At 43.0% G+C, this 8,793-nt stretch overlaps 1 protein-coding gene across 1 annotated transcript in view; it reads left to right on the top strand.

The window, feature by feature from the left end:
* Window positions 1-6,344: 6,344 nt before the first annotated feature.
* The window catches only part of CTBS (chitobiase, di-N-acetyl-), a 52,852-nt gene continuing 50,403 nt past the window's right edge, over window positions 6,345-8,793 (top strand). The window contains exon 1 of the mRNA XM_006898359.1: window positions 6,345-6,452. The gene's annotated coding sequence lies outside the window, so the exon portion shown is untranslated. The remainder of the gene's footprint in view (window positions 6,453-8,793) is intronic.

Raw genomic sequence — 8,793 nt, 5'->3', positions numbered from 1 at the left:
GAAAGACATTATGCTGAGTGCAATATCTCAGTCACAAAAGGACAAATACCACATAACACTGCTGTTATGAAATAGGACTGACATGGGTAGTTAGGGGGAGAATGAGAAAACAGTAGATAGGTGATGAACACTGCATTGAAATACATGAGGGAATAACTGTCTGATTGTTGTTGTTGTTGTTATGTGCCGTCAAGTCGCCTGCGACTCATAGCGACCCTATGTACAACTGTCTGATAAGATATATAAATAGGCATTAGATGTATGACAATAATCTGTAATAAGAGGTGCATTGCAAAGTGGACTAGGGGAAGGAGAAGAGAGGAGGTGAGGAAAATGTGCAACAGTGAATGGATAATAACTTAAAAAATTAGTTTGGAGTTCAAAATGGCTTTGAAAATAGCCATTGAATTAGACTTTGCCATGTGGATGGTTGGGAATACGTGAATAGGGCATGCTAACCTATCCAAAGGGGATTAGCTCGTTTCACCAATCGCAATGGGATTAGATAGTCTCATCATTAAATTGGGCAGATCCAGCAGCAAAAAGAGGAACCTTACCAACAGAAAAGAGTAACGCACCTTGTCTTCAGGACCAAAGTAATAGTCATAGCAGCTGAAGCAGAAGACCAGAGACCTAATGTGAGATGAATCTGACTTTGGGAGTGCCCTCAACCTTCCACTATCACCCAACCAGAGCTAAGAGTTTTTCCCAAGTTTGTTGGGCAATTGAAGAACTGACGAGTGGGGATGGGGGCATTGAAAATCATAATTGTCAGGACTCAACAAAGAAGTGGAAGATCTCCAAGGAGATGAAGTGACATGATGACTTCAGCAATGCACTCTAGTGTGTCAGAGATTATGAGGGTGTCACAGGATAGGGCAAGGTTCAGACTGGTTGTTCATAAGATCACTATGAGCTGTTCTCAACTTGATGGCATGTAACAACAACAACAACAGAGATTTTTTAACCCTTGCCTAAAGCCACAAGGCTCAAGGCTGATGCACCTGTGAGCACATTTTGGAAGCTATCCTGATTATCAACCAAGTTGTGCCAAGAAATCTGGAGAACAACCACTTGGCCAACTGACTGGAAGAGATCTATATTTGTTCCCATTCCAAAGAAAGGTGACCTAACAGAGTGCGGAAATTATCGAACAAATATGACGGCACATAACAACAACAACAACAACAACAACAACAACATCATTGATATCACATGCAAGCAAGATTCTGCTGAAAATTATCCAAAAATGTTTGGAACAATATGTCAACAGAGAACTGCCAGATGTGCAGGCTGGATTTAGAAGAGGTTGTGGTACTAGGGGTATTATAGCTAATGTTAGACGCACCTTGGCAGAAAGCAGAGAATACCAGAAGAATGTCTATCTGTGCTTCATTGATTATGCAAAGGCTTTTGACTGTGTGGATCACAATAAGCTGTGACTGACTCTGAGAAGAATGGGAATCCCAGAACATTTGATCATGCTAATGCGAAAGCTATACTTGGACCAAAAGACAGTCGTCAGAACAGAGCAGGGAGACACTGGATGGTTCAAAATCAAGAAAGAGGTCCGTCAGGGATGTATTTTGTTTCCATACCTTTTCAATCTGTATACAAAAAAGATCATCCGAGACGCTGGGCTGTACGAGGAGGAATGTGGCATCAGGATTGGTGGAAGAATCATCAACAACCTGCGTTATGCTGATGACACAACCCTGCTTGCTGAAACTGAGGAGGACCTGAAGCGCTTGCTGCAGAAGTTCAAGGACTGCAGTCTTCAATATGGATTGAAGCTCAGTATCAAGAAAACAAAGATTCTCACCACTGGGCCAATTGGCAGCATCAGTATGGACGGTGAAGAGATTGAGATATTTAAAAGTTTTAGTTTGCTTGGCTCCACAGTCAACACTCTTGGTAACAGCAGCCAGGAAATCAGGAGACGAATTGCATTGAGAAAGTCAGCTGTGAGGGACCTCTCAAGAGTACTGAAGTACAATGACATCAGGCTGGAGACAGAGGTGCACCTGATCTAGGCTATAGTCTTTGCAATTACATGCTATGCATCGGAGAGTCGGACAGTGACTAGGGATGATAGAAAGAGAATTGATGCCTTTGAGTTGTGGTGCTGGAGAAGAGTGTTGAATATACCATGGACTGCTAGAAGAACAAACAGGCTTGTCTTGGAGAGGGTGAAGCCAGAATGTTCCCTGGAGTCAAGGATTCTGAAGCTTCATCTGACATACTTTGGGCATGTTGCCAGGAGGGACTGGTCTTTGGAGAGGGACATCATGTTTGGGAGGGTGGAGGGGTGGCGCAGGAGGGGAAGACTCTCTATGAGATGGATTGGTTCTGTGAGTGGGGTGGTGGGGATGGGTGTGTTTGAGGCTGTGCGTTTGGCGCAGGATAGAGCGGGGTTTAGGGCTGTTGTGCATAGGGTCGCTATGAGTCTGAAACGACTCGATGGCACATAACAACAACAACAACAACAACAACATCCTGATTATACTCTGTTACTAACCAGAATTACAAACAAACAGACCCTGCCCTGAATGTACTAACCAAGTTGTGCCAAGAAATCTGGAGAACAACCACTTGGCCAACTGACTGGAAGAGATCTATATTTGTTCCCATTCCAAAGAAAGGTGACCTAACAGAGTGCGGAAATTATCGAACAAATATGACGGCACATAACAACAACAACAACAACAACAACAACAACATCATTGATATCACATGCAAGCAAGATTCTGCTGAAAATTATCCAAAAATGTTTGGAACAATATGTCAACAGAGAACTGCCAGATGTGCAGGCTGGATTTAGAAGAGGTTGTGGTACTAGGGGTATTATAGCTAATGTTAGACGCACCTTGGCAGAAAGCAAAGAATACCAGAAGAATGTCTATCTGTGCTTCATTGATTATGCAAAGGCTTTTGACTGTGTGGATCACAATAAGCTGTGACTGACTCTGAGAAGAATGGGAATCCCAGAACATTTGATCATGCTAATGCGAAAGCTATACTTGGACCAAAAGACAGTCGTCAGAACAGAGCAGGGAGACACTGGATGGTTCAAAATCAAGAAAGAGGTCCGTCAGGGATGTATTTTGTTTCCATACCTTTTCAATCTGTATACAAAAAAGATCATCCGAGACGCTGGGCTGTACGAGGAGGAATGTGGCATCAGGATTGGTGGAAGAATCATCAACAACCTGCGTTATGCTGATGACACAACCCTGCTTGCTGAAACTGAGGAGGACCTGAAGCGCTTGCTGCAGAAGTTCAAGGACTGCAGTCTTCAATATGGATTGAAGCTCAGTATCAAGAAAACAAAGATTCTCACCACTGGGCCAATTGGCAGCATCAGTATGGACGGTGAAGAGATTGAGATATTTAAAAGTTTTAGTTTGCTTGGCTCCACAGTCAACACTCTTGGTAACAGCAGCCAGGAAATCAGGAGACGAATTGCATTGAGAAAGTCAGCTGTGAGGGACCTCTCAAGAGTACTGAAGTACAATGACATCAGGCTGGAGACAGAGGTGCACCTGATCTAGGCTATAGTCTTTGCAATTACATGCTATGCATCGGAGAGTCGGACAGTGACTAGGGATGATAGAAAGAGAATTGATGCCTTTGAGTTGTGGTGCTGGAGAAGAGTGTTGAATATACCATGGACTGCTAGAAGAACAAACAGGCTTGTCTTGGAGAGGGTGAAGCCAGAATGTTCCCTGGAGTCAAGGATTCTGAAGCTTCATCTGACATACTTTGGGCATGTTGCAAGGAGGGACTGGTCCTTGGAGAGGGACATCATGTTTGGGAGAATGGAGGGGTGGCGCAGGAGAGGAAGACTCTCGATGAGATGGATCAGTTCTGTGAGTGAAGTGGTGGGAATGAATGTGTTTGAGACAGCGAGTTTGGCACAGGATAGAACGGCGTTTAGGGCTCTTGTACATAGGGTCGCTATGAGTCTCAAACGACTCGATGGCACATAACAACAACAACTACAACCAGAATTACAGTCATTTAACTTCTCCAGTATGGTTCTGCATCCTCTGTGAGCTATCTCATCAGATTTTGGACCCCGTAAATCAGTTAGATTGATGACGGGCTGAGTGGAAAGAGGTACAGGAGTGTGGGGGACATGTCTTTCCTCCTGGGAATTTGGTTTTATGTTGATGCTGTTGATGGGCACAGTTCCCCTTTTTGAAGTTGATAAAAGTCATATGTGGTGGTCCCTATGTGGTCCTTGCTCTTTTTACACTGAGACAAGTTGAGTATTAGGCAAAGAAAGACCTTCAGTGAGATAAGTGACTGCAACAATCGGCTTGTTCATATCAGAGATCAACAGAGTAACACAGGATAAGACAAGGTTCTGATTTGATCTCAATGAGTCATAGTCATCTTCACGGACACCTAACAACAAGGTTTAAAGTGAGTTGTTTCTAAACTCATAGTTTTAATCAGGTACTTCTTGTCCTTGTGTTTTTTGTTGTTTTTGTTATGTACTATTGAGTCACACCAACCCATACCTGACCATTCAGTGGATTTTCTGGGACAGTACAATGTCCACCTTTCTCTCGTGCAGTAGCTGATGGATTTGACCTGTGGGCCTCTGGCTTGAAAGTGCAGCTCCTTACCACTTTTAGCTTCCAAAATATTGCTGCCATCTCTTTCTTTGTTTCTGAGTTTATATTTTTACTGCAGTTAAAGTATGGGCAGAAGTGAAGTTAGATATTGACATTCATGGGGTTGTACAGTTTGATAGGGGATGAGTGAAATGGAAAGAATTTGTTTTTGAAAACAATGTATTCAAATTTTGTAAAGAAACCAGTAGAATTTAAAAAAAAAAAAGAACCAAAAAATGTGTCCATCTTACCTCAGCGAGACTCTATGTCCATTCTAGTGGCTTAGTGGTAAGGCCCTGTGCCGTCAGCTCAAAACCAGACAGTTCAAATTCGCGAGAATCTCCTCCCGTACAATTTACAGCCTCTGAACCAGTGGAGAGTCAACTTGGAGTCAGTTCTGATTTGATGCCACATGACAGCAAGAACATAAATCTTCTGGCCATTCCAATAATTTTTCTCAGCCACCCCTTTCAAGACAATGTAGGACTCCTTTTACTTTCAGAATCCATGAAGAAAATACATATAACAACAAAAACAAAGCCCACCAAAATCAAAACAGAACCAAAAAGAGGAGTGGGGGGGTTTTTTTGGAGCATAAAAGTTGTAGAATGGAGCTTCCTTAGTAGAAAGTTATATGGTTAAGACAAAAATCACATCTCTGGTGATCAGAATCCAACAGCAATTCTGAAGCAGAAAGATGGTCGGTTTCCTTCAGAGTGATTTAGTCTTGGAAACCCACCTGCGGGGCACTTATGAGTCAATTTCCACCTGATAACCATGAGTTCCTGTTTTACGTTTGAGCGGTTGTTGTTAGTTTCTGTCAAGTTGACAAATCATAGGACCCCTATAAATAGACCTGAATCCTGCCCTATCTACTGTGCCATCTTCATAATTTCTGGTATACATGAACCTAGGTTAGTCCCTGTGCCAATCCACCTCACTGAGAGTCTTCTTTTTCATTAGACCTCCCCCTTTCTAAGCCTGATGCCCCTCTCCAAAGAATATCTCCTTCTAACAATATGTCCAAAGTTTGTGAGATGAAGTTTTACCATCCTTACCTCTAACGAACACTCTGGTTGCACTTTCCCTAAGACATATTTGGTTTTTTGGCAGTCCATGGGATATTAAACATCACCACAATAGCACAACTCAAAAGTGTAATTTTTTTTCTGTCATTCCCATTTACTGTCTAACTTTCAGATGCGTAGCAAGTAATTGAAAAGATCATGGTTTCAATCAGGCAAACCATAGTTTTTAAACTAGTATTTTTGCACCTTAGCATTTTGGAGAGGAAATGGCCCATCTTTCTCCCTTAGAAAAGCTGATGGGTTCCAATCTCTGGCCTTTGGGTTAGCAACCTACCAGATCACCAGAGTCAGACCTACTGTGAACATTTCCCCAGATAGCCTAGTCCTTCAGTGTCCAGCAAACTGGGCCATTTCCTCTCATGAGATTTACAACATATGAAAACCCACTAGAAGGTCAGCTCTGAGTAGATTTGGATTAGATGGCGAACTCAATTTCATCACCCAGCCTGGACTACTGCCTAGCCCCGCCCCACCCAGGCCCCGCCCCATCAAAGGTCCCGCCCCGCTCCCGGCCCCGCCCCTCTTGGATGCCCCAACCACTGTGAAGCTCCGCCCCACAGTACAGTCACTCGCCCCCATGTCGGGTCTGCAGCTCTGTCCCCCGCTCCTGGGCGGCCTCGGGCTGCGCGGTCTTCGGGGGTTTGCGCTCCTGTTGCTGGCTCTACCCCTCGCGGCCCGCGCCGATTGCCCGTGCCAGGACCCCGCGCTTTGCCGACCGATCCGCCACCACCCTGCTTACGAGGTCAGCCGCTCTCCCCTGTCCTCGGGTTTGGTCCCCAAGACTCGAACAGAATCTAGAGCAGAACTGATCCCCAAAAGAGGTGCTGTGGTCAAAGGATTTCCTGTTTAATGGTTGCCCTCGTTTTAAAAGGAGCCCTGATGGTGTGGTGGTGAAAGCGCTCAGAGGAAAGGAAAGCTCTTGGCTAATTGAAACCACCAGCCCTTCCCCTGGTAAAAACTGTGGCGGTTTACTTCTTTAAAAATTAGATTGTTGTTGTGGATTGCCTTCGAGTAGAGCTACCTTAGGAACAAGAGGCCTGAAGCCCCTCTACAACTATTGCCATTTATCAAAGTTCATAGTTTCCAGATGCACAGCCTTGGAAAGTGTGTGAAACATTTCTGCTCTATCCTGTAGCATCAGTGTGAATCAGAAGTCAAGGGCAATGGATTTACATATTATAGAAGGGGAAATTTAGACAGCTAAGTTGAGTAACTTCCTAGTAATTAACTTCCCATTGTTAACTGTGAATAACTTCCTACTGTAAATGCTTGAGGGAGGAAGGCAAGTTTTTAAACCCAGATCTGACTCCAAATGTAAATTCCTTTCATTATCCCTTTCTGCTTGTTTTGTTCCATCTGGGTGTGAAAGAAAAAGAAAAAAAAAAAGTATAATTAGCTGTTCCTTAAGAAAATGAAACAAAATGATTGGAAACCCTAAGTCTCTGTAAACTTTCATTAAAATTAATAAAAAAAAATTAGGGAAGATACAAAAACAAAAACCATACGGGCATTGAGTTGAATTGTAACTCACAGCAACCCTTTTGTACCAGTAGAACAGCTCTGTAAGTGCAACAGAACAGGATTTCTTAATGTTGTAATGTGTGGTGCTGATAACTCTCAGGGCAGAATTTGGAATCCACTGTCACATATACACATATATCTACATATATACATACAGCAAAGAATACCAGAAGAATGTCTATTTGTGATTTATTGACTACGAAATGGCATTTGACTGTGTGGCTCATAAATTATGGCTAAATGGAGAAGAGTGAGAATCCTAGAACATTTAATTGTGCTCACGTGAAGCCTATACCTAGCAAGAGGCTGTTGTGTGAACAGAGCAAGGGAACACTGTATGGTTTAAAATCAGAAAAGATGTGTGTCAAGGTTGTATCCTTTCTCCATACTTATTTAATCTATGTGCTGAGTATTATTTGAGAAGCTGGATTCTATGAAGAAAAATGTGGCATCATGATTGGAGGAAGACTCATCAATAGCCTTCCGTAACGCAAATGATACAACCTCACTTGCTGAAAGTGAGGAGGACTTGATGTGCTTGCTGCAGGAGGTAAAATGTCTTCAATACGGGTTGCCTCTCAACATCAAAAGATAAAAACCCTTGCCATGGGACCAATAGGCAATATCATGTTTGACAGAGAAAGGATTGAGATTGTCATTTACTTTATCTTACTTGGATCCACAATCGATACATTTGGAACCAGCAGTCAAGAGATCAGGAGATAATCCCAGAGGTGCACGGTTCAAATCCACCAGATGCTCTGCCACGGAAGGAGGGACAATCTCCTTCTGTACCCTGTCAGATCTGATTTGATGGTACACTCACACAAAAATAATAATAATAATAATAATAATAATAATAATAATAATAATAATAGAGATCAGGAGATGTATTGGATTGGGAAAATCTAAAGTTAATGACCTTTCCAAATTACTGAGGAGTAATGATGTCATTTTGATGACTAAGGTGCACCCAATTCAGGCCAGGGTCTTTTCTGTCACATGCTATGCATCTTAGAACTGGACAATGATTAGGGATGACAGAAGAAGGATTGATGCCTTTGAAGTTATATGGTGGTGGAGAAGAGTGCTGAATAGTCCATAAACTGCCAAAAGAACAAACAGATATGTCTCGGAGAAGGTGCAGCCAAAGGACTCCTTAGAAGTAAAGATGATAAAGCTTCATCTCACATACTTAGGGCATATTGCTAGGAGACAATTTCCTTGGAGAGGGACCTTTTGCTTGCGAAGTTGGTGGGGTGATGAAACAGAGGAAAACCTTTGGCCAGATGGGGGACTATGGCAATGGCCTTGAGTGTGTCAGAGATTATGAGGACGGCATGGGATAGGATACTGTTCATAAGATCACGATGAGTCAAATTCAACTTTACAGCCCCTAACAACAACAACAAACATATTATGTACATATACATGCATGTGTTTATATAGCTAGCTAGCTAGTTCTGGTGGACCAGTTACAAGAAGCTGCAGTGCTCCGGAAGGCACGGGGTTTGAGGCCACAGCTGCTCTGTGGGAGAAGGATGGACAAGTCGGAACTGACC

This window comes from Elephantulus edwardii, unplaced genomic scaffold, assembly GCF_000299155.1.
Source record: "Elephantulus edwardii isolate Elephantulus edwardi_28Jun2011 unplaced genomic scaffold, EleEdw1.0 scaffold00227, whole genome shotgun sequence".
In the NCBI taxonomy this organism is placed as follows: Eukaryota; Metazoa; Chordata; class Mammalia; order Macroscelidea; family Macroscelididae; genus Elephantulus; species Elephantulus edwardii.
The sequence above is the reverse complement of the archived record's forward strand: the minus strand, read 5'-3'. Positions and strand labels throughout refer to the sequence as shown.